General features: G+C 39.3%; 1 protein-coding gene across 3 annotated transcripts in view; it reads left to right on the forward strand.

Annotated features, from left to right (window-relative positions):
• Positions 1-24,910, forward strand: part of MPDZ (multiple PDZ domain crumbs cell polarity complex component) — a 779,300-nt gene that overhangs the window by 271,525 nt on the left and 482,865 nt on the right. For all 3 annotated transcript variants that reach the window (XM_079926367.1, XM_079926366.1, XM_079926365.1), the window contains exon 5: positions 18,418-19,177. The gene's annotated coding sequence lies outside the window, so the exon portion shown is untranslated. The remainder of the gene's footprint in view (positions 1-18,417; positions 19,178-24,910) is intronic.

The following is a 24,910-nucleotide window of genomic DNA, read 5'->3' on the forward strand; positions in this document are numbered from 1 at the left end:
GCGAAAGTTGTGCTTATGGCCCAGGGGTCACAGAGAAAAGAATGAAAATCAGCTCTGTGCTAATATCCAACTGCCTAGATGACATCTCTGTTTGTCTGAGTAACATGGCCAAAGCTGGATTTTTGATATTTTCCCTTAAATCTGCTCTACTTACAACTTTCCTCACTTTGGCTAATGGAAAATCTATTCTTCTACTTGCCCAATCTAGGAAAAACCTGGAATCACACCAGTTAACAAAGAGAATATAAAATAAACAGTTGTTAACTGGATATAAAGTTGTTAACTGAGTAACTGAAAAGGCAAAAAGTGGTATAATGGACGTAGAAAGGGCAGGAAGCAGCAACCGTGGCGGGGGAACAGAGGAGAGAGGTTGGAAATATTAACACTTAGTAGCTCAGGCCTCTAAGGAGAGGCCCTGACCGGCAGGTGCCTCTGAGAGAGTGTGACGAGGCTAGTTCTGTGAGCGCTAGAAAAGCTACAAACTGCTCTAAGGGAAGAGACTGCTGGGTTGCAGAAGCATTGCTGCAAACAGGAAGCAGACAGGAAGCCAATAGGAAGGAGCGAGTCCCTTCTTCCCCTTCCGCGCGCTGGCAGCCCCCAGAATCTAACAGGGGAAAAAAGCAGAAAGGTGGCTCATAGTGTCCCAGCCCCAGTATCACAAAGCCAAATACAAGAAGGGTGAGTTTGCAGTTGAGAGTTAATAGCTTATTAACTGGCACACCCATTTAAAAAGTGTATCAGATATTGCCTTCCTTTGCTGAAAATCCTGCAAGGGTTCACTCACCATTTTCCTAAAATAAAAGCCAGAAGCTTAAAAGTGACCCATGGGGCCCTGCCTGAATTGCTCCCCAGATCTCTGTCCTTACCTCCAGCTCCTCCATTCCTTATTCCCTCTGCTCCAGCCACTCTGCTCTGGCCGTCTTGCTCTTTCTCAGACATACTTAACATGGTACCATCATAATGGCCTTTCCTCAACAGTTCCCTCTACCATTCTGGAATGTTCTGCCCCAGAGATCTGAGTGGCTAACTCCCTCACCTTCGTCAAGACTTTGATCACATCTTACCTTTTCAAAAAGACTAGTGCTGACAACCCTACTTAACTCAGCACTCTGCCTTCCCACCCCTGCCCTGTGTCCCAATTCTGTGACCCTGTTCTGTGTTTTCCTTATTTTAACAGCACTCATCACCTTCTATCGTATTGTATGAGTTACCTAAATACTGTGTTTATTGTTACAGCCTTCTTTTTTTTGTTTTTTGTTTGTTTGTTTGGTTGGGTTTTTTTTGCAGTACGTGGGCCTCTCACTGTTGTGGCCTCTCCCGTTGCGGAGCACAGGCTCCGGATCCGCAGGCTCAGTGGCCATGGCTCACGGGCCCAGCCGCTCCGTGGCATGTGGGATCTTCCCGGACCGGGGCACGAACCTGTGTCCCCTGCATCGGCAGGCGGACTCTCAACCACTGCGCCACCAGGGAAGCCCTACAGCCTTTTTCTTGACTGCTATCGTGTAAGCTCCATAAGAGCAAGGATCTTTGTTTCTTCACTCATATAGCTCAGGCATCTAGCACAATGCCTAGCACATAGTAGGCACACATTAAATATTTATCAATATGAAAAGATTTCACTTTAGTCAGCTGTGTAGAATTATTCATGGGAATGAGAAGAATGATTAAATTTTGCTGTTGTTTCCTTTATAAGTACAAAGGACTGTGTTTTGCCTACCCTGATAGGCAGATCAATTTGCTTTTCTTGGGTTAAGCCTTGCAGAAGATGGAAAAAAGTGCTAAAATACAGCCATTTAATAAGGGGAGGTGGCCTAGAATAAAAAATTCCTCTCAGATAACCATGAAGTGGTTGCTTTATAGGCAAATAATTGAGTCGATTGCTCAGCAGAATATATGAACATAAAATAACAATTGCACTGTTGAGCTATTAAAAACCAAATCCATATTTTCGCTTATACATTCCTCATTATTTTCCATATGTCCAAAGGGACCAAGTTTTAGAGGACTTATTTTTTCCAGCCTGAATAAGGTAGCATTTCAAATAATAAAGTGGTAGGTATGTAGCTTTATAATATTTCAGTAACCTGAACCAATAGGTTTTATGTACTTTTTCTCAGTGCATACTGTATTTCACAGTAGAGGAATAAAAAAAATGTTTTAAAAATCATAGACAGCAGGGCTTCCGTGAAAATAGAAAACGAAACTGAGGTCAACGCCTGATGTTTTTGTGCTTTGTGGATATTATTTATCCACCTGATAAATGGACTTGACAATCGCAAGTCCCCTAGCCCTTCCACTTCTGGGAGTTCTGGTGTGACGGTTTTGCTCGGCCCCAGGGAGGGTGAGCTGGGGATGTTAGGAAGGCCCAGGCAGGAGGGCAGGGCTGTTTTGGAAGGGCGGGCAGCGAGGAGACAAAGGCGCTGCAGTATTCCCTCTCAGACAGGACAGGATCAAACTCCCTCTGAGTGATTAGCCTCTGGGGTCCCCAGCAGTAACAGACTCAGGCTGGTTCTTAAAACAAAAGTAACAGCTTTCACCAAGCCAATAACTTCTGGCCTGTGTGAGCCCTGGGAACTTGTGCCTCCCAGAGTCCTCTGAAAGCCTGATTCGCTACAACCTCATGAAAAATTTAAAAAACAAAACAGAACTCTTCCTCAAGCCTTTGGAATAAGGAATAGATGATCCTAGAGAGCAGATGGGACACTCCTGGACAGCCCTTCGTACTTGAAAGCAAGGCCAGAGGAGAAACTGCAGAGACAGAGGAGGCGATAACTTGCTGACTGAGCAATGACAAAGCACTCACAGGAAGGGAGAGGCCCCGTTCAGCCCAAAGGCAAAATAAACTGACAACAGGGCCAGGAAGACGGACCGAGAGAGAAGTTAAAATAGGCATACCAGGAGCTGTCTCAGCAGGCCCGGGCAGAGGAAAATCAGGCCTCGTCACAAATTCATATAGGATAAAGATCGTCCATATCTCCACTGAACAGGAGAAATGAGTGAGAACCATAGAAATGCTGCACATAATCCTATCTGGGTCACCTACCGTAGCATAGCATGTACATATCAGAGGACGATGTCAGTATTGGAAAAGAAAAAGAAAATTCCACAGAGTATTCTCTTCCCCTACAAGAGGAACTCAGTGGTTTCCTGAACCATCCCACTTTACTGAAATTAATAATTTCCTTTCTACTACCTAGAATCCAGGAGCCCCTCACCCCATCTTTCCTCGTCCTGTGTGTAAGATACATTAGGAAGAGGTTACACGGAATGGCCCTGGGAGGTAAAATTATAAAGAAAAGCCAGTCTTTATTGCCCTTCATAGCCTCCCTCCCTCCTCCCATCTCTGTCTTTTTCTGCTACAGACACACACACACACAAACACACACACACCACCTTTTGGGGCTCCATTTGCCTTTCTTGGTTCCCAGCAAAAGTTACTTCCTTAGACATAAGGAAGAAAGGAAAGGCCTATCTAAGCACATTCTTTTGAAGCTTTGAATACATGAATCCCAACCTTTTAGAGATAAGTACACATCTATTCTCCATTTCAAGCTGGAAAACCACGTTTGGAAGAAAACCTGCTGAGAGCATGAGAAGCCCAGTAGCTTCTTCCTTTCTAGCAGGCTCCAGCTACTCCTTCCTAATGGTAAATATGTCTTGCAAACTTGGTAACTTTCAGACAAAAATCCTTTCCCAACAGAAATGTTCATTGGCAGCGGAGAATGTGGTCCTGAGAACAATTGCATCTGTGATTTTGGTTGCAAAACTGCTTCAGGCCATTCCTCAAAAGCTAGTCTGCCATAAAACTGTTAGCATGGCCATTACTCTCAAAACATATTGCATGAACTCCATTTTGGATACTTTTGCTTTTGAAATATCTCCTACCCAGAATGCTCTCTTCTCAATTCTTGATTTATTTAAATTATGCCCCTTCCTTCAAATTTGAATCCAAGATTTATCTCTTCATGAAGCTCAGTCGCTGCAGCTGCATAGTTAACAGGTTTGGGGGGAAAACTAACCACCCATAATAATACTCTTCTCTGGGAACTCCACCATCCATATCCCCTGCTGAAGTTCAAGTTTGTTCTACCCAATCCATTTTTCTAGTCACAGTAAACTCAACCAGAGGTGAAAAACCTGCCCCAGCCAGTCAATTCATTTGCTGCCCAAAATGAGTCAGGCGACTAACTTTCACTCTCTCTTGAGTTTGAACCAAAAGACACGGAAACAGAGACTTCAATCAAGCGTGCCTCTAAATTTTAATATTTTTTCTCATTCCCCAGGAAAATTTTATGGAGCTTTAGTTTCCATAATTTCCATAATAAAAACATTGGTTAGGTTTTAACTTTTCCAAATATAAAGTTTTTTATTGAAATATGAAAGATGGATATATAAACTGCCCATGCCCTTCTTCTCCAACGCTAAAGATTCATATACGCATGTCCCATCTGGAGTAGACATGATTCCTCAGTTGAGGATCAGGGCTGCAGTTGGCAAATGGGAATAACCTATCCGTAAGATCAAATAAACTTGAGGTCACCATGTTGGACCATGTGTAAGCAATGAAAGCCAGTCTAGTGAAAGAGTAGACAGACGGTATCAAGATAACTAGAGCTGAAATAAAGCATGCAGAGCCTGAGAGATGGAGTAAGGACATTATGTGACCCTTGGGAGACCCAGAACTGATTCTGTTTCTTACATCTACCCAGCTCCAGTTTACAGAAGAGCCAACTATTTTTTGATTCCTATGTTTGGAAGCTTGCCTCACCATAGACTCCCCCTTTTCCTTGGCACAGAACTAAAACGTTTCTGTTCCTTGAAGTCAAACCAGGCTTAATTTAAGGGACCGATAATAGGTGATCTGGTCTTCAAGTTATGATAGCAACAGATCTAAAATCCACTGTCCTTTGACTAGAGTGATTTTGGACTCTTGCTGATTTTAACTCTGTGTACATTTTGTCTAAACATACTATAACTTAAAGTATTAGATTTTAAAGTGATAATGACACATTAGATGAAGCATAGCTTTTTTGTACGGTATTTATGTTTTCTTCTTTTTTGATGTCTCACAAACATTTAGTATACATAAGGCAGATAATGCGGTCATAGGTGTTTGTGAACTGAAACTGTACAGTCATTGTATGTATGGTTATTGAATAACATTCTTGGATGAGAGAAAAAAGATCATGACCTGCCTTTTTAACAGTTAATAAGTGGAAGCAAGTGAGCATTTCACTAATTTGCCATGCTCACACTAAAACTATGCAACAATAATAAAAACTAAGCATTCATTCTAACCTTTAAAAATACCTTGGACAGAAAGCTAGGGAGATGGTTGGGAATCTTTCAGAAATCAAATAAATAATTAGTGGAAAGGCCAAAATTTAAATTCAGCTGTCCTTACAATAAATCTAGTAATGTCTCCAACATTCCACAAAACAATCTTTATTTTGAAACAAGGCAAACTTGGTCCAGAGATATTGTGTTATTCTACATTATAATGTGGTACCTGAAGTAGCCACTCACAAACTATTCTCCTAATAGGCAGGTGTTCAATATCTAATGCCAGGAGGCCAAGGGTTGATCTGTGGATATCAGTGATGTCACTGTAGATGTTTTGTTTGTTTTGTTGTTTTTTATTTATTTTAATTTTATCGGAGTATAGTTGATTTCCAATGCTGTGTTAGTTCCTGCTGTACAGCAAAGTGAATCAGTTACATGTAAACATATCTCCACCCTCTTTTCCCATATAAGCCATTACAGAGTATAGAGAAGAGTTCCCTGTGCTATACAGTAAGTCCTTATTAGTTATCTATTTTATATATAGTAGTGTGTATATGTTAACAGCTGAACTTATTCACTGTAGTTGTTTTAATGGGCTCCTGGGGAGAAAAGAAGCCATGCCAGTTGTTGAGACTTAAACAGGGCATAAATCACCCCGCTCCTTAACTTTTCCCCTTTTTAGAGCTATCTTCTGAGGATAATATGCTTTGTGTATGATTCACACACAAAGTTGGAGAAGTAAAAAGTCTATACTCTAGGCAATCAATCCAAATGAATGACTTGTTTTATGTCTTAGGGGCATGTGTGTATGTGTGTGTGTGTGTGTGTGTGTGTGTGTGTGTGTATGTGTATGAGCATGTGTGTTTGCACACATGTGGTCCTTCCTTTCTTCGAAATTTGGATGGATGTATATTGACTTTCCATTTCAGTCCTTCATGTTGAACCCAAAACACCTGATACCAGGTAGTCATCTGCTCCAGGGATGTCTTATTCTCTCAACCAACAGGCCTCTGAGAAGGAGGCATTTTCTTTAAGTGTTTTTTTTAAATGTCTGTCTTACGTCCATCCCTAAACACCTCCCTTCACATTCTTCCTCACCATACACACACTTCTGTTTCATCCTTCATTCTCTTCTAAATGTTTCAATATCCGTATCATGTAGTAATTATTTTCCTTTATAATGTGTTAAATCATCAATATCAATAAGCACTTTCTGAATAAAGAGTTATTTTGGGTGTACAAAAGGTTTGATATCGGGCTGTCTGAAGGCTACTTGGGTTAAACCAAGATGCAGTATAGTGTGTCTACATTCAAATCTTGACTCCCCCATTTATTTGATATATGATATTGGGCAAGTTATAAACTTTAAGCTTCAGTTTCTGTATCTGTGAAATGGGGATCACAATGGAACCTCCTAGGAATATTGTGAAGATTAAATAAATTTATGCCTAGAGACAATATAGAACAGTATTTGGCAAATAAGAGAAATTCATAATATGTTCAGCTATTATTATTTAGCTACTAGAGCTTAGTTGGAAGTCTTCTAAAAACTGAAACAAAAAATAAAAAGATACAAATTTAATACTTTTAGTTTGGTTCCCCTTCCTTTAACTCTCATCCTGATCATTTAATTTGACTTTAGATGAGCTAAGTAAATAGCTTCCTGCTAATTGAGATGCAAAATGATTAGGATTCTTCCTGATACCGATGACATGTTTTTGTTACTACGGACTAGCAGTGGCCTTACTAAATAAAACAGGTCCTACTATCTAATTATTAGCAGAAAGAATCATTTAAGATTAAGTATACTAAAACCAAAATTATCAGCTTCAAATATATTCTCTGGCATTTAATTGGCTTTTATCCAAAAATTTTATATGAGGTCAAATTATTCAATTACCCAAAGGCATAGTTTTCAATTAGTTAATAATAGAGGTCTCACAAATATCTAAATTGATTAAAATTTGACATGTGCTTATGTATCACTGATTTTTTTTCTCTGTCGGTGGTATGTGGTAATCATACCCATTTTTAATATTTTGTATCTAAAAATGTATTATGATAACATAATATGGCATATAAATATAGTCTCCATTGCTATCCTTTCATAAAAATGTTGAGCCTTCCTATAGACGTTCCTCTGATGTGGAGTGATCACCCACTCTGGCCTGTTTTGGGGGTAGACTCACTAATTTTCCTTATCCACATCCCTTTCAACTGACTGTCAAATCATAGGGTTCTCCTCTCTCAATTGTCACCATAGAATATTCTTGCCAGGGATTACAGCCTTGCATTCTCTGCAGGCCCCTTTGAGAGAAATAATATCACTCTGAAGGTTCCAAATGTTATTCTTAGATTGAGCCAGATTATCAGAAGTATGTACCAGAACTGCTTTTTCACTGTAATGCCAGCAGACTATACTGAGAAAGAGAGGCTTTGAATTACAGTCTTTGGAAGCAATAACATTATTTGGGTGTTGGTGAGGACCTTGTCTATTACATCCATTATATCCACAAAAAGACAAAAAAAAAAAAAAAACTTCTGGTTGTAATGTAATTGTTTTATCTGTCCCCTATGAGGTCACCAATTCATTGTAGACAAGTTAGTCATTTAGGGTCAGTCAAAACTCAGGATTTTTGGCTCCAGGTAAGGGGTCTAAATAAAAATCCTTCCCTGTAAGAGCTTTTTTTTTTTCTGTCAATCCCAATTTAATTTATCTAAAACATTTCTTAAAGCTCAAGTGTCTTACAAGCACCATCTAATGGGCTTCACTGTTTGGTTTCTTTGGCTTATCATAAGTGCTGATAACTTCTTGTGTACATTAACTAATAGGCCTCTTTCAAAGTATGCTGACATTTAGCTTAGTGTTAAATGGTTTTTAATGAGTTCCACCACAACCCCCTCCATCCTGAGTTTCTGCAAATGAAGCCCATTTTCTCTGTAATATGGAGAACTAATGGTACTGTGCATTCCAATGAATGAACCATGTCTGGATCCTAACTGGGTAACTTCAAACAAAATTACTATCACGAAGACAAAACATTCTCACGGTTGACTAATTTTTTTTTTCACTTTTTAGCTAGATAGGTGGCAACCCATAGACCTAGCCTCTGTGTCAAAGTATTTATTCCAAATCATGTGAAGAGTTTAATAATTATTTGAGAAATTTGATCTTTGGGACAATTCAATCAAATTCTGTTTACTTGGAGTGTTACATAGATTTTATTAAAGATTTGGGGACGGTGGTGGTATTTATCAGCCCACATTTTCTCAACAAATTCAGTTCTCCCATTTTTCCTTCATCTCATGGAGACTTCTCAGGACCTAAACCAAGTGAGGAGAGAGGATAGCAATTATTTGGCCAAGTTGGAGAGTAAAAAGTCTATACTCTAGGCAATCAAGCCAAATGAATGACTTGTTTTATGTCTTAGGGGCGTGTGTGTGTGTGTGTGTGTGTGTGTGTGTGTGTGTGTATGAGCATGTGTGTTTGCACACATGTGGTCCTTCCTTTCTTCGAAATTTGGATGGATGTATATTGACTTTCCATTTCAGTCCTTTATGTTGAACCCAAAACACCTGATACCAGGTAGTCATCTGCTCCAGGGATGTCTTATTCTCTCAACCAACAGGTCTCTAGGAAGGTGAGAACAAGACCAACAAGAACAAAGGCACCATCTCTTCTTTCTGTTGCATTGTGTCTCCTTCTTTCCTGATGCTTTCCTTGATTTCAAAATGTCCCAATTCACTGCATGCCTGTTCCAGGAAGGGGGGAAAAAGTGAATAAAAATAATGTATCATATACAATATCTTTAAGAAATTCACATAAATATTTTACAGACTGTACAGTAAATAATGTATGTGTTTAGAAAGGCAATGTAAATGTATTATAGACTGCAGACTAACTGTTAAGGTCAAAATGAAATCACTATGTTTGGAGAAATACAGTATGCCCTAAATGGTACCACACAATTTTACTGTAACTTAGTACAGTGCACTTCATAAATCACTGCATTCTCTGCATTACCTGGGAGTCAAGAATCCCAGTGGCCAAGGGCACTCCTCCCACCTCTCTCTACTGCTTTGAAAGACTCCAGCTCCCAGCTTGCCACTGCTTTGAACTATGGCAGTGATCAATACCTGCTCCTTGAGAAACTAAATGAGGGCATGTGCATGAATTCACCCAGATTGCCTAATTTTCATGAGGAGGGTGGTGAGAAAACTGATCAGGAAGGGACAGAGAAAACACCCAATGAATTCCAGATGTAACCTGAGTTGCTGCATATTTTTTCAGGTGGCCCAAGACACATCATTTTGGTTTCCTAAAGCCCGCTCCGTGTGAGTCTTGATTGGCCAGTCCAGGGTTCAGTTATACGTCAATGCCCTTGTGATGCTTAAATATTATAATAATTACCAGATTATGTGAAAAAGACACAGGTATGTTCTGAAAGATGGATAATCCAAATATCAAAATCTTCAGAGGAAGGGTAAAATCGGGTCAGGCAACTCTTTTTCCAGCTAGCTGAAACAATGGGAATCAAGAATAATGTGGTAATCTAAGTATAATGAAAATGTTTCCACAGTTAGTTACCCAAAGAGCAGAAGAGGAGGCTTACCCCCTTTAGGGTTTTCAAAACGCTGCAGTAATAATGTCTTTGAGAGAGAAACACTCCAAACCTCTAACAGAAATGAAAACAAATATATAAAAAAGAAACCTATAGGTTTAAAGATTATGTGTAGAGCACTTCGATTAGTGAGTCAAATAAGAAACAAAGGAGACCTAAAGTGGCAGAACTCAGAAAAGAACTCAAGAATGATGGGAAAGAAGACATAAACTAGAAACCACAGCAGATTAAGGCTATTAAGCAATATTAAAAAGAATCATCCTGAAATGCCATAATGAAGGGAGTTGCGGGGGGAAGGGGGATAAGAGCAAAAGACAGCAAAATGGAGGAGATTGGTTCAAGACGGCGGAGTAGAAGGACGTGCGCTCACTCCCGCTTGCGAGACCACTGGAATCACAACTAACTGCTGAACAATAATGGACAGGAAGACACTGTAACTCACCAAAAAAGATACACCCCACATCCAAACACAAAGGAGAAGCGCAATGAGATGGTAGGAGGGGCACAATCACAATAAAATCAAATCCCATAACTGCTGGGTCGGTGACTCACAAACTGGAGAACACTTATACCACAGTAGTCTACCCACTGGAGTGAAGGTTCTGAGCCCCATGTCAGGCTTCCCAACGTGGGAGCCTGGCAACAGGAGGAGGAATTCCTAGAGAATCAGACTTTGAAGGCTAGCGGGATTTGATTGCAGGACTTCAACAGGACTGGGGGGAACAGAGACTTCACTCTTGGAGGGAACACACAAAGTAGTGTGTGCATCAGGACCCAGGGGAAGGAGCAGTGACCCCATAGGAGACTGAACCAGACCTACCTGCTAGGGTTGGAGGCTCTCCTGCAGAGGCGGGGTGTGGCTGTGACTCACTGTGAGGACAAGGACACTGGCAGCAGAAGTTCTGGGAAGTACTCCTTGGTGTGAGCCCTACCAGAGTCCATCATTAGCCTCACCAAAGAGCCAGGTAGCCTCCAGTGCTGGGTTGCCTCAGGCCAAACAACCAAAAGGGAGGGAACCCAGCCCCACCCATCAGCAGACAAGCGGCTTAAAGCTTTACTGAGCTCTGCCCACCAGAGCAACACCTAGCTCTACCCACCACCAGTCCTTCCCAGCAGGAAGCTTGCACAAGCCTCTTAGATAGCCTCATCCACCAGAGGGCAGACAGCAGAAGCAAGAAGAACTACAATTCTTCAGCCTGTGGAAGGAAAACCTCATTCACAGATAGACAGACAAAATGAAAAGGCAGAGGACTATGTACCAGATGAAGGAACAAGATAAAACCCCAGAAAAACAACTCAATGAGTGGAGATAGGCAACCTTCCAGAAAAAGAATTCAGAATAATGATAGTGAAGATGATCCAGGACCTCTGAAAAAGAATGGAGGCAAAGATTGAGCAGATACAAGAAATGTTTAACAAAAACATAGAAGGATTACAGAACAAACACCTAGTAGAATTAAAGAACACACAAACAGAGATGAACAATACAATAACTGAACTGAAGAATACCCTACAAGGAATCAATAGCAGGATAACTGAGGCAGAAGAATGGATAAGTGACCTGGAAGACAGGATGGTGGAATTCACTGCTATGGAACAGAATAAAGAAAAAAGAATGAAAAGAACTGAAGACAGCCTAAGAGACCTCTGGGACAACATTAAACGCAACAAAATTCACATTATAGGGTTCCCAGAAGGAGAAGAGAGAGAGAAAGGACCCGAGAAAATATTTGAAGAGATTATAGTCGAAAACTTCCCAAACATGGGAAAGGTAATAGCCATCCAAGTCCAAGAAGCACAGAGAGTCCCAGGCAGGATAAACCCAAGGAGAAACATGCCAAGACACATAGTAATCAAACTGACAAAAATTAAAGACAAAGAAAAATTATTGAAAGCAACAAGGGAAAAACGAGAAATAACATACAAGGGAACTCCCATAAGGTTAACAGCTGATTTCTCAGCAGAAACTCTACAAGCCAGAAGGGAGTGCCACGATATATTTAAAGTGACGAAAGGGAAGAACCTACAACCAACATTACTCTACCCGGCAGGGATCTCATTCACATTCGACTGTGAAATCAAAAGCTTTACAGACAAGCAAAAGCTAAGAGAATTCAGCACCACCAAACCAGCTCTACAACAAATGCTAAAGGAATTTCTCTAGGCAGGAAACACAAGAGGAGGAAAAGACCTACAATAACAAAGCCATAACAATTAAGAAAATGGTAATTGGAACATATATATTGATAATTATCTTAAATGTGAATGGATTAAATGCTCTATCCAAAAGAAACAGGCTCGCTGAATGGATACGAAAACAAGACCCATATATATGCTGTCTATAAGAGACCCACTTCAGACCTAGGGACACATACAGACTGAAAGTGAGGGGATGGAAAAAGATATTCCATGCAAAGGAAGGTCAAAAGAAAGCTGGAGTAGCAATACTCATCAGATAAAGTACACTTTAAAATAAAGAATGTTACAAGAGACAAGGAAAGACAGTACATGATGATCAAGGGATCAATCCAAGAAGAAGATATAACAATTATAAATATATATGCACCCAACATAGGAGAATGTCAATACATAAGGCAACTGCTAACAGCTATAAAAGAGGAAATTGACAGTAACACCAATGATAGTGTTACACCAAGTGTTACATAACTTACACCGATGGACAGATCATCCAACCAAAAAATTAATAAGGAAACACAAGCGTTAAATGACACAATAGGCCAGATAGATTTAGTTGATATTTATAGGACGTTCCATCCGAAAACAGCAGATTACACAGCAGATTCTTCTCAAGTGCACATGGAACATTCTCCAGGATAGATCACACCTTGGGTCACAAGTCAATCCTTAGTAAATTTAAGAAAATTGGAAGCATATCAAGCATTTTATCCAACCACATCGCTATGAAATTAGAAATCAATTACAGGGAAAAAAAAACCGTAAAAAACACAAACTTATAGAGGGTAAACAATACATTACTAAATAACCAAGAGATAACAGAAGAAATCAAAGATGAAATCAAAGAATACCTAGAAACAAATGACAACGAAAATACGACGATCCAAAACCTATGGAGTGCAGCAAAAGCAGTTCTAAGAGGGAAGTTTGTAGCAATACAGGCCTACTTCAAGAACCAAGAAAAATCTCAAATAAACAATCTAACCTTACACTTAAATGAACTAGAGAAAGAAGAACAAACAAAACCCAGAATTAGTAAAAGGAAAGAAATCATAAAGATCAGAGCAGAAATAAATGAAATAGAAACAAAGAAAACAATAGCAAAGATCAATAAAACTAAAATCTGGTTCTTTGAGGAGATAAACAAAATTCATAAACCTTTAGCCAGGCTCATCAAGAGAAAGAGGGAGAGGACTCAAATCAATAAAAGTAGAAATGAAAAAGGAGAAGGTACAATGGACACCACAGAAATACAAAGCATCCTAAGAGACTACTACAAACAACTCAATGCCAATAAAATGGACAACCTGGAAAAAATGAACAAATTCTTAGAAAGGTATAACCTTCCAAGACTGAACCAGGAAGAAGTAGAAAATATGAACAGACCAATCACAAGCACTGAAATTGAAACTGTGATTAAAATTCTTCCAACAAACAAAAGTTCAGGACCAGATGGCCTCACAGGTGAATTCTATGAAACATTTACAGAAGAGCTAACACCCATCCTTCTCAAACTCTTCCAAAAAATTGCAGAGGAAGGAACACTCCCAAACTCATTCTATGAGGCCACCATCACCCTGATACCAAAACCAGACAAAGAGGCTACAAAAAAAAGGAAACTACAGACCAATAGCACTGATGAATATAGATTCAAAAATCCTCAACAAAATACTAGCAAACAGAATCCAACAACACATTAAAAGGATCATACACCATGATCAAGTGGGGTTTATCCCAGGGATGCAAGGATTCTTCAATATATGCAAATCAATCAATATGATACACCATATTATTAAACTGAAGGATAAAAACCATATGATCATCTCAATAGATGCAGAAAAAGCTTTTGACAAAATTCAACACCGTTTTATGATAAAAACTTTCCAGAAAGTGGGCATAGACGGAATCTACCTCAGCATAATGAAGGCCATATATGACAAACCCACCGCAAACATCATTCTCAATGGTGAAAAACTGAAAGCATTTCCTCTAAGATCAGGAACAAGACAAGGATGTCCACTCTCACTACCATTATTCTACATAGTTTTGGAAGTCCTAGCCGTGGCATTCAGAGAAGAAAAAGAAATAAAAGGAATCCAAATTGGAAAAGAAGAAGTAAAACTGTCACTGTTTGCAGATGACATGATACTATACAAAGAGAATGCTAAAGATGCCACCACAAAACTACTAGAGCTAATCAATGAATTTGGTAAAGTTGCAGGATACAAAATTAATGCACAGAACTATCTTACATTCCTATACACTAACAACAAAAGATCAGAAAGAGAAATTAAGGAAACAATCCCATTCACCGTTGCAACAAAACAAAAAAGTACCTAGGAATAAACCTACCTAAGGAGATAAAGGACCTGTACTCAGAAAACTATAAGACACTGATGAAAGAAATCAAAGATGACACAAACAGATGGAGAGATATACCATGTTCTTGGGTTGGAAGAATCAATATTGTGAAAATGACTATACTACCCAAAGCAATCTACAGATTCAGTGCAATCCCTATCATATTACCAGTGGCATTTTTTACAGAACTAGAACAAAAAAATCTTAAAATTTGTATGGAGACACAAATACACCAAATAGCCAAAGCAGTCTTGAGGGAAAAATACAGAGCTGGAGGAATCAGACTCCCTGACTTCAGACTATACTAGAAAACTGTAGTGATCAAGACAGTATGGTACTGGCACAAAAGCAGAAATATAGATCAATGGAACAGGATAGAAAGCCCAGAGATAAACCTACGCACCCATGGTCAACTAATCTATGACAAAAGAGGCAAGGATATACAATGGAGAAAGACAGTCTCTTTAATAAGTGGTGCTGGGAAAACTGGACAGCTACATGTAAAAGAATGAAATTAGAACACTCCCTAACACTGTGTACAAAAATAAACTCAAAATGGATTAGAAACCAAAATGTAAGACCCGACACTATAAAACTCTTAGAGGAAAACATGGGAAGAACACGCTTTGACAGAAGTCACAGCAGGATCTTTTTTGATCCACCTCCTAGAGTAATGGAAATAAAAACAAAAATAAACAAATGGGACCTAATGAAAATTAAAAGCTTTCGCAAAGCAAAGGAAACTACAAACAAGACAAAAGACAACCCTCAGAATGTGAGAAAATATTTGCAAATGATTTAATGGACAAAGGATTAATCTCCAAAATATATAATCAGCTCATGCAACTCAATATTAATAAAAACCAACAACTCAGTCAAAAAATGGGCAGAAGACCTAAATAGACATTTCTCCAAAGAAGACATACAGATGGCCAAGAAGCACATGAAAAGCTGCTCAACATCACTAATTATTAGAGAAATGCAAATCAAAACTACAATGAGGTATCACCTCACACCGGTCAGAATGGGCATCATCAGAAAATCTACAAACAACAAATGCTTGAGAGGGTGTGGAGAAAAGGGAACCCTCTTGCACTGTTGGTGGGAATGTAAATTGATACAGCCACTATGGAGAACAGTATGGAGGTTCCTTAAAAAACTAAAAATAGAATTACCATATGACCCAGCAATCCCACCACTGGGTATATACCCAGAGAAAACCACAATTCAAAAAGACACACGCACCCCAATGTTCATTGCAGCACTATTTACAATAGCCGGGTCATGGGAGCAACCTAAATGCCCATGGACAGATGAATGGATAAAGAAGATGTGGTACATATATGCAGTGGAATATTACTCAGCCATAAAAAGGAATGAAATTGGGTCATTTGTAGAGACATGGATGGATCTAGAGACTGTCATACAGAGTGAAGTAAGTCAGAAAGAGAAAAACAAATATCGTACATTAACGCATATATGTGGAACCTAGAAAAGTAGTACAGATGAACCGTTTTGCAGGGCAGAAATAGAGACACAGATGTAGAGAACAAACATATGGACACCAAGGGGCAGAAGTGACGGGGCGGGTGTTGGTGGTGGGATGAATTGGGAGATTGGGACTGACATATATACACTAATATTTATAAAATGGATAACTAATAAGAAGCTGCATTATAAAAAAAAAATTCAAAAATTCAAAGAAAAAAAATAAAAGACAGGAAAATGATCCCAAAGATAGTAATTCAAGCAATATGATCACCTGGGAGCTTGTTTTAAATGTAGATTACTGGGCTGTCCTCCCCAAAATTTTAGTTCATAAGTTTTATAGGGCCAGGGAATGTGCATTTTGAAAAGCTTTACAGGTGATTTTGATGCAAGTAGATTGTGAGCCACATTTTGAGAATCCCTTGGTTATCATGACAAAATGTGAGGGCAAAGAGGGATGGATGGAGGGGAAGGAAGGGTGTGTGCATCAGAGAAGGACAAGTTAAGCATTCTGTCTCATGCCACACGTCAACTATTGCAGATATTTGGCACCCAAAATCACTATCATTGTATATAATGAGCACCATGCATCTTTAAGAAGGTTAAATTTAGTTCAGTATTAGCAAAAAAAAAAAAAAAAAAGCAAGGTGCAGGCAGTTACATTCAAAGTGAATGCTCTTCTAAAACAGGGTACTGCTTACTATAAATCCTATCCATCATCCTATGGAAGCATGTGGTTTGTTAAAACGTTATACCTCACCGATAAATGATGGATGGTCTCATTGTCAATTAAACTTCTCTTTGACTGTTTGTATAATAAGAGGACTCTGGGAACAAAGAAAAGGCATTTGGTTTGTTTAGTGGTATGGGAACAAGATAAATTAAAACCATGAGAAAAGGGGAAACAAAACAGAGAAGAAGCATGCTTAGGTTATCAATTTCTATGTAACAAACTACCTCAGCCTTAGCGATTGAAAGCCACAACCACTTCATCATATCCCACAATTGTGCAGGTCAGGAATTTGGGTTGGGCTCTGCTGGATGATTCCTTCGTCCCACATTGTATCAGTGGTGGTTACTGGTGGTATTCAGGTTGGGATGGGCTGGTTTAGTGAGTCCAGGATGGCTTCATTACATGTCTGCCTCCTTGGAGGAAAGGACTGGAAGCCTGGGCTCAGCCAGGACTGGAATATCTCAACATAACCGCTGCAGTATGGCAGGCTCAAGGTATCTGTACAGAACGGTGAAACTGCCTGCTTCTCAAGGCCTAAGACTGGAAACTGGCACAGTCACTTCTGTCCTGTTCTATTGGTCACAGCAGTCAGAATGCCCAAATTAAAGTGCAGAGGACAGACCCTACTTCTCAAGGAGAGGAGTGCCAAGGAATTTTCACCCGGATAGCTAAAATCTACCACCGAAAATGGCTGTGGAGAGTCATGTAAATATTTCTTTCTTTGCTGGCACATCAAGGATGAGTGAACTTGTAATCATTGCTTCCTTCCCCCCGCCCCGCCCAAGGTGAAGAAGTCTTCAAAGGATAGTTAAACTAATAAAGTCAGGATTTGTATGATTCACTTTTTCCTTACTAATACTGTAAGGAGTTCTAAGCAAAGATCCAAAATTGTGTTTTGTATGTAATGACTCACTGGTATAAGTTAATTTGTCTTGAAGTGTATTACAAATAATTGGTTGCTGATAGTAACTAAAAATAATTTTCCAAATAATTTACTTATTTTTTAAAATAGAGTTGGGTTCAATGTCACTCTCATTCACATGTAGAGTTACATGTAGTTCCTAGAAGTCTCCCTCAGTATGGGATAAGCCTTTGGAGATGTTCCAAGTAGGTAGAAATTACCAGGCATTACTGGTGATGAGGAAAAAAATTCCTTTTCAGATGTAACTTTTCAGCTGAGACCCAAAAGATGAATGGGAGTTAGCTGTGCTAAGAGTTAAGAGCGTTTCAGGCAGAGGGAACGTGTGTAAAGGTCTTGAGGCTAAAACAGGCTTGTCTTAAACAAATAGCATGGGAGAAGATCAAGACGTAGGAGAGCTAAATCAAGCCAGGCAGTGACTTGGGAACACTAAGAATCACTTGGGCAGGGGCGGAATACTCAAAACAAAAAGAATAAAAAAAAGTTTTTAAAAAATACATGAAATTGAGTTAGCTTAGTCATTAATCACAGCAATATTCTCCAATTAAGTCTTACGAGATTTGCAAACAATTTGCAGAATTGGCTAGGTTTAGTATCATCTTCTTCCATGTCTCCCGTGTAACTTTTAGAGAAAAACATGGAGAAACAGCTAATAACCAGGGAGTGGATCGAGGTAACATAAGGTCCTTGTACCGTTAGCAAAATGCTAAGCTGGTTTTCAGTTACTTTAAATATTTCTAATAAATTTTATCATAGAGTTATAAAAACATTTTTCCAGAATATCTCCTTTGATTAAATTCCTTCTTATTTTATAGAAAATGGAGCTAAGAACCAGAGAAGTTGAAGGACTGCGTCCCACGGCCAGTTGAAGAGCAGTGGCTGGAGGAGACTCATCTTTGCCTGATATTTCCAGACCATCACGACCCACCGTATATCACTGGATGAGCTGATGACATTCCTGAAATGCACCTTTCAAATTTAGACAAATGAAAAAAGAAATCAACTTCCATCGCAAAGCATCAGAGATTGGGCTCTCCACAAGGCAGATTGAGACAGAGATGAGCATTTATTAGAAAGTGCTTTTAGGATCAACACTTATGTGGGGAAAGAAACAGAAGCAGGATGAGCAAAGAGAGAAGTTCCCAACCCTGCAGGGAACTCTCAGGCTGGAACGGCCCTTCAAAGTTGTCCTGCATTGGGTCCAGAGAGCCAGGTCCTTATACCCATGCATCAACCTATCATTGTGTTTGGACTGCCCGGGGAAAGGAGCAGGTGGCTCTTTTTAGAAGATACCATTCCCAAAGATGGTTAACAGCTGGCTGCTGGCAGTCAGACCTTCCCAGCAGCTGGAGTATAAATGCTTTCCGTGGTGGGCAGGGAGAGCTGAGCAACGCAGCACAAGGTCCGGAGCAGAAACACCACCACTTCTCACCACCCCACTGCGACTACCTCCACTAAGCCAACCGTGGGTCACTCCTGGACTCTTGCCGTAGCTCCCGGATGGTCTCCTGGCTTCGAGTTTTGCCCTGTTCCAGTACATCAGCCACATCACAGACGGAGTCCACCTCTTAAAACGTAAGTGAGATCACGTCTCGTCCTCGCTGGAAAACCTGTAATGAATTTGCGTCTCACACACAGTGAAATCGAAATCCTTTACCATAGCCTGTAATGCCCTACTTGATTTGGCCCTTCATCTTTATTGCTTTCTCTTTTGAACATACAGTGTACAGATTTTAAGTGTACAGTTTGGTGGGTTTGGCAAATGCACACACCCGTGGAGCTGCCCCAATTAAAATACAGAATACTTTCCTTCACTGCAGAAAGCTCTCTTGTGTACTTTTGCAGTGATCTGTCCTGCCACCCACCCCCACCTCTATGACAGAGGTAACCACTGCATTCTAATTTGAAAGATCTCGCAGCAATTTAAACCAACAGTAAATAGAATTGATTAAGAATATCTAATTTTTCTACTTACAAACTAAATGATTCACCCCTCTCAGAAGGTAGGCAGAGAGGACAAATCAGCAATATTCGGAACCGCTTCTTCCACAAAGAAACACTTTAAAGCTCTATCACCCCTTAAGCCAGGATTTCACATAAAGTGGTATAATAGTCATAATTAGCATTTTGCAGTGGTTCCAACATATTCAAGTTTCATTTCCTGATGTGAGCATGTATGCTTACATTTGTGCATAATAAGCATCTTCTGGTTTGAGTTTGCTTTGCTCACTGGAATGTAAATTTAAAAGAATCTAATGTATTCCTTTAGTGACAATCATGCTGCTACAAGTAAACAAAATGGATGCCACTGCCCTTAATTTTTAAGCAATATGAATATCTGTAGCGAGAACTACATTCACGCCAGTGCCAAAAAGATTGGCTTTAAATAGGTGCAGATGTTTAAGGTGTTTGTTGTTATAGTTCTTGTTGGTGATTCTTCAGCATGTACCAAAATGCATCATTTCATAAGACTGATTTTGGCAAAGGTATTTATTCCCCTTTAGCTTTGAAGATTTTTTTATGAGGTACATTACAACTTAAAACGAATGAAGGATTTCAAATGCAACAACTTCTTCCTTCTGGATATTTTTCCACATAGCAAATTTTTCAAAAATAACTTTGATTGCAACCAAGGGTATGTATTAGCCAAGCTTTATGGTGTTCAGCCAGAGATCTCCGAAGTAGCTTGAATAAATTGGCGAGAAGAACCAAAGGATGACAGGACTGGTGGTGGTGTTGAATTCTTGGTGCCCCAGCACCATGTTCGGGAAGTCACTGAGCTTCCAGTAGGATGCAATAGGGGACAGGTTTGGGTCTTCAGCTACCTATGAATTGGAAGACAGTGGGTGGTTATTCCTGGCAGACAGTATCTGAACTCACTTTTTACAGGTCTGTTTCAGATGACTGTTCCATTTTGATGACCCCCTTTCATGGGGAATTCTGAGATGTTAAATAACATTCTGTTGTTTACAGGCAAAGTTGTACCAAATCCATAGAGGAAACAAATCACATTTACCTGTTTCAAATGCAAACTGATGAGAACAATTTGTTGTATGTGAATATTCGAACAGTTCCCACCAATACACAGTTCAAACCAGTACCTGATAAAAGCATGTTTGCTATTACGACATTTGATAATGAATTCTTAAAACCATCACTCAGGGCATACTGGAACTCAGCAGATTTCTCAGTATTGTCCAAGAGCATGGTCCTGAGAACAGAAGTGCCTATACGAGTTGACTGCAAGCCACTGACCTAGTCACATTGAGGTCTCATGTCAACATTGAATTCAACCAAAGAATGTTCGGATAGTTTGTGTATGAGTGTCAAGAGGACATTACAAAAAACAAACCCTACAGATTTAAAATGATTGAGCTTTGAATTTTATCTACTTTTATCTCATAAAGTTCATGAAACACTTGTAGCGTATTATTTGGTTATATACTTCATGGTATATAGAGTATCATACGGCTTTTGCTACAGAGCCACTCCAAAAATTCAGTGGCTTAGCCATTTTATTATTGGCAGTGCTGCCCGGTGGGCCTTCTTCTGGTTCAGGCCAGACTCCTGACCTCATCTGGGTTCACTTATGTGTCTGCGGTCATTTGGTCATTTGGCAGGTTGTCTAGGGCTGACTGGTGTCAGATAAACTTGCTTACAGTTCTGGTGGTTATGGTGCAGTGTGTCAGCTGGAACAGTGGGGTATCTTGGCTCTCTGATTCTGATCATCCCATAGGCTAGCCCAGCCCTCGCCATATGGTGGCACTGGCAGGGGTTCCAAAACCCAGTATGAAAAGGGACTTTAAGTCCCATTTTCAAATTGCATTGACCAAAATATTTGTGGTTAAGCCCAAAGCAAGTTTGGGTGGGGACCATACAAGGTCATAGATACAAGAACAAGTGAAAATTTCAGGACCGTTGTTTCATTAATCTCTCACATATAAAATGTGTGAATTCAATGTTAATAACCTATAGAGAAAATGGAATTAAAGATTGAAGTGTCAGTTTGAAGTACTAATGCCTTTGAATGATATAACTGCCTCTAAGGAAGCAGCTTCTTTGAATAACACCATTGTTTTTTTTCACATCATCCTGTATTGTTAGGGGTTCAGTCGTTCCCTAGTCCAGTTTGTTTCCATGTAGAAAGAGCTCCACTAGGATTACACTCTTGGCCTCTCTACAGCCCCTAACTCACTGCTCCTCGTGGGAGGAGGGTTGAATTCTCTTTGATATTTTCAAGAAGAATCTACTGGGTAGCTCTTTTCTCTTACTCATGTAGATGAAGCTGGCTGAAGACAGCACATGTTCTTTGCCATGAGGTAAAAGCAGAGGGCTGCCCAGTATGATGGGTAGGTGAGTCTGTTTAAGTCTGTAATTTAATATTACAAAGGTCACCTTCCACAGATATAAGCCATATCGTCCAATATGTAATAAAGATGATATTGTTATCTCCTATTTGCCTTAACCTTTTGTTTTATGTCTCATTTGAATCAGAACTTGGTCCCCTTCAAATCCTAATGTTGGTTGTGGGAATACATGAGATTAATCCTGTCCAGCTCAGAGTTGTAACTAATATATGGAATACAACTTGAAAACTTACTTATTCCCTTCTGGTTTCTCAAATGCAGTGTCTGTTGTGCCCTCCACAACAGAATCATCTGGAGCATTTGTTAAAAATTCCTATTTCTGGGCCCCAATCCAGACCTACTGAATTTCTGAGAGTAAGGGTCAAAGAACTGATTATCTTTAACAAACACCCAAAATGGTTATTAATGTTAAATTGCTTTTTAGTTATATAAGGAAAGAAAGTATGTTGTTTTCTTTTTAAATTTTTTTTTATTTTATTGGAATACAGTTGATTTACAATGTTGTGTTCGTTTCAGGTGTACAGCAAAGTGATTCAGTTATACATATACATATACTCATACTCGTTCTTTTTTAGATTCTTTCCTGTTATAGGTTATCACAGAATATTGAATAGAGTTCCCTGTGCTGTACAGTAGGTCCTTATTGGTTATCTTATATATAGTAATTTGTATATAGTAGTGTGTGTATGTTAACCCAAGCTCTTGATTTATCCCTCTCTCCCATGTTTCCCCTTCGGTAACCATAAGTTTGTTTTCAATATCTGTTAAGTCTGTTTCTGTTTTGTAAATAAGTTCCTTTGTATCATTTTTAAAATTAGATTCCACATATAAGTGATATCATATGATATTTGTCTTTCTCTGTCTGACTTACTTCACTTAGTATGATAATCTCTAGGTCCATCCATGTTGCCGCGAATGGCATTACTTCATTCTTTTTTATGACTAATATTCCATTGTATATATGTACCACATCTTCTTCATCCATTCCTCTGTCAATGGGAAAGTATATTGTTTTCAAAGTACCACTCCTGTCTTCTCTCCAGATATCAATATGTCACATTTTCCACCTTGTGTGCTAACCAAGTTAATGACCATTTTTTACTTTAACATGGCTCCTTGCAGGCTTTTTCATTGATTTTACATACTATATGTGTATGACCAAGATAGTATTTGCTAGGTTTTTCTACTGTAGAGTTACATCATTTCCCCCTTTCCATATTATACTCTTTTGAAGCGACTCACTAAGTCCAGCCCACGTTCAAGGGTTGGGGAGGGAGTGGTTAAGCTCCATCCCCTTGGAGGGGAGTGGGTACCATCTACAAAAAGTGTTCTGAAGGAAGGTTTGTCTCCTCTCTCCTACTTATTTATTTAGTCAATCATTTATCTGTATCAGTATGGACTCCTGTAGATTTATTTTATACTTTGGGTTACAATCCAGTACTATGTTATTTATTTTATTACTCAAATTGTTCCAGCTTTGCCACTGGGAGCTCTTTTAGGTTGGTTCCTCTGTCTCTTTGACAAGCCATCATCATTTGCTTCCTGAGCACATCTTTGAGACACTACAAGATACTCTAGACTTATTTTGTGTTTTCCCCCTTTTGCTTTTATATTTGATAAATTTCTTTATATATTTTAGATGATTTTTCTTTATATATTATAGATGTGTGCTATATATATATATTTGAAAGTGTTTTTCCCAGTTCTTTGCTTGTCATATAATTTTGATATAATCACAATTATGCATATTTTAAGGGTTTTTTTTGTTTGTGTAAGAAGACCTTTTTTATCCCTTTGGTCATAAAAACATGCTTATATGTTCTTCTAGTAAATTGACAGTCTTGCTTTTACTTTTTCATGTTTAACCCATCTGGAATTTATCTTTGCATATGACATGAAGAAAAGATAACCCTTTATTGTTTTCCACACAGATAGACAATTACCCTAACATTGTTCTCCACTGTTTGGGATTGTCACTTCTGTCATTTGCCACATTCAGTCTCTTTTCTTCTCCCTTGATCTGCTTGTCTGTTCCTTCATCAGTATCACACAGTTTCAATTACTGTAGCTTTGTTATATGTCTTGATTTCTGTTTGGCCACGGAGTGTCTTAAGTCCTCTAGGTTTGAAAAAAACACTGATCTAATGCAGGGTTTCTCAGCCTCAGCACTATTGACATTTTGGGCCAGGTAACTCTATGCTGTGGGGGCCTTCCTGTACATAAGATGTTTGGAAGCGTTCCTGGCCACTAAGCACTAGATGCCAGTATCATACTCCCCCCAACGTGACAATCAAAACTGTCTCCAGATGTTACCAAGTGTTTTCTGGGGAGTGGGGTCAAACTTGCCCCCAGCTGAGAGACACGGTGGCCTAATTGAGGGACTAATGTGATGGACAAGACTCTTAAAGGACCTACTGTAGATTAAGATTTTCCTGGGTATGGTGATTCTGGGGACACTGGAGAATTGCACTTCTGTGTCTCCTGGAAATTAGGCTTGGATATATAATTTACTTGGCAAATGAAATAGAAGTAAACATGATACGTGTCCCCATTGAGAAGTACCTAAAAGCCAATGTGCACATTTCGTGTTCTCTCTCTCCTCTGTCATGGAGAGATTGGAAGCATGTGTTATATGTCAATGCATCTTCCAGTGACTTAGTTGAGTAGCACCCCTACTAAGCCAAGTTGACTGTAGTGTAAACTAGAAATGAACTTAATATTTTAAGCCAATGGGATATTTGGATTTTTGTTTTCAAGCATAATTCGGTCCATCCTGACTGATATACTAGAGTCTGAGCAATAAGAGAAATATGGTGCTGCTACTATACCCTGACTTAACTAGAAAATTATGTCTCTCTTTCTGTGTGTCTTCTGTGCCTCAATTCTGGGGAAAAGTATGAGCAAAAAACTGTCTAGGTAAGTGAGGTTGGCAGAAACTTTT

Source organism: Stenella coeruleoalba (assembly GCF_951394435.1).
Source record: "Stenella coeruleoalba genome assembly, chromosome: 7".
NCBI lineage: Eukaryota > Metazoa > Chordata > Mammalia > Artiodactyla > Delphinidae > Stenella > Stenella coeruleoalba.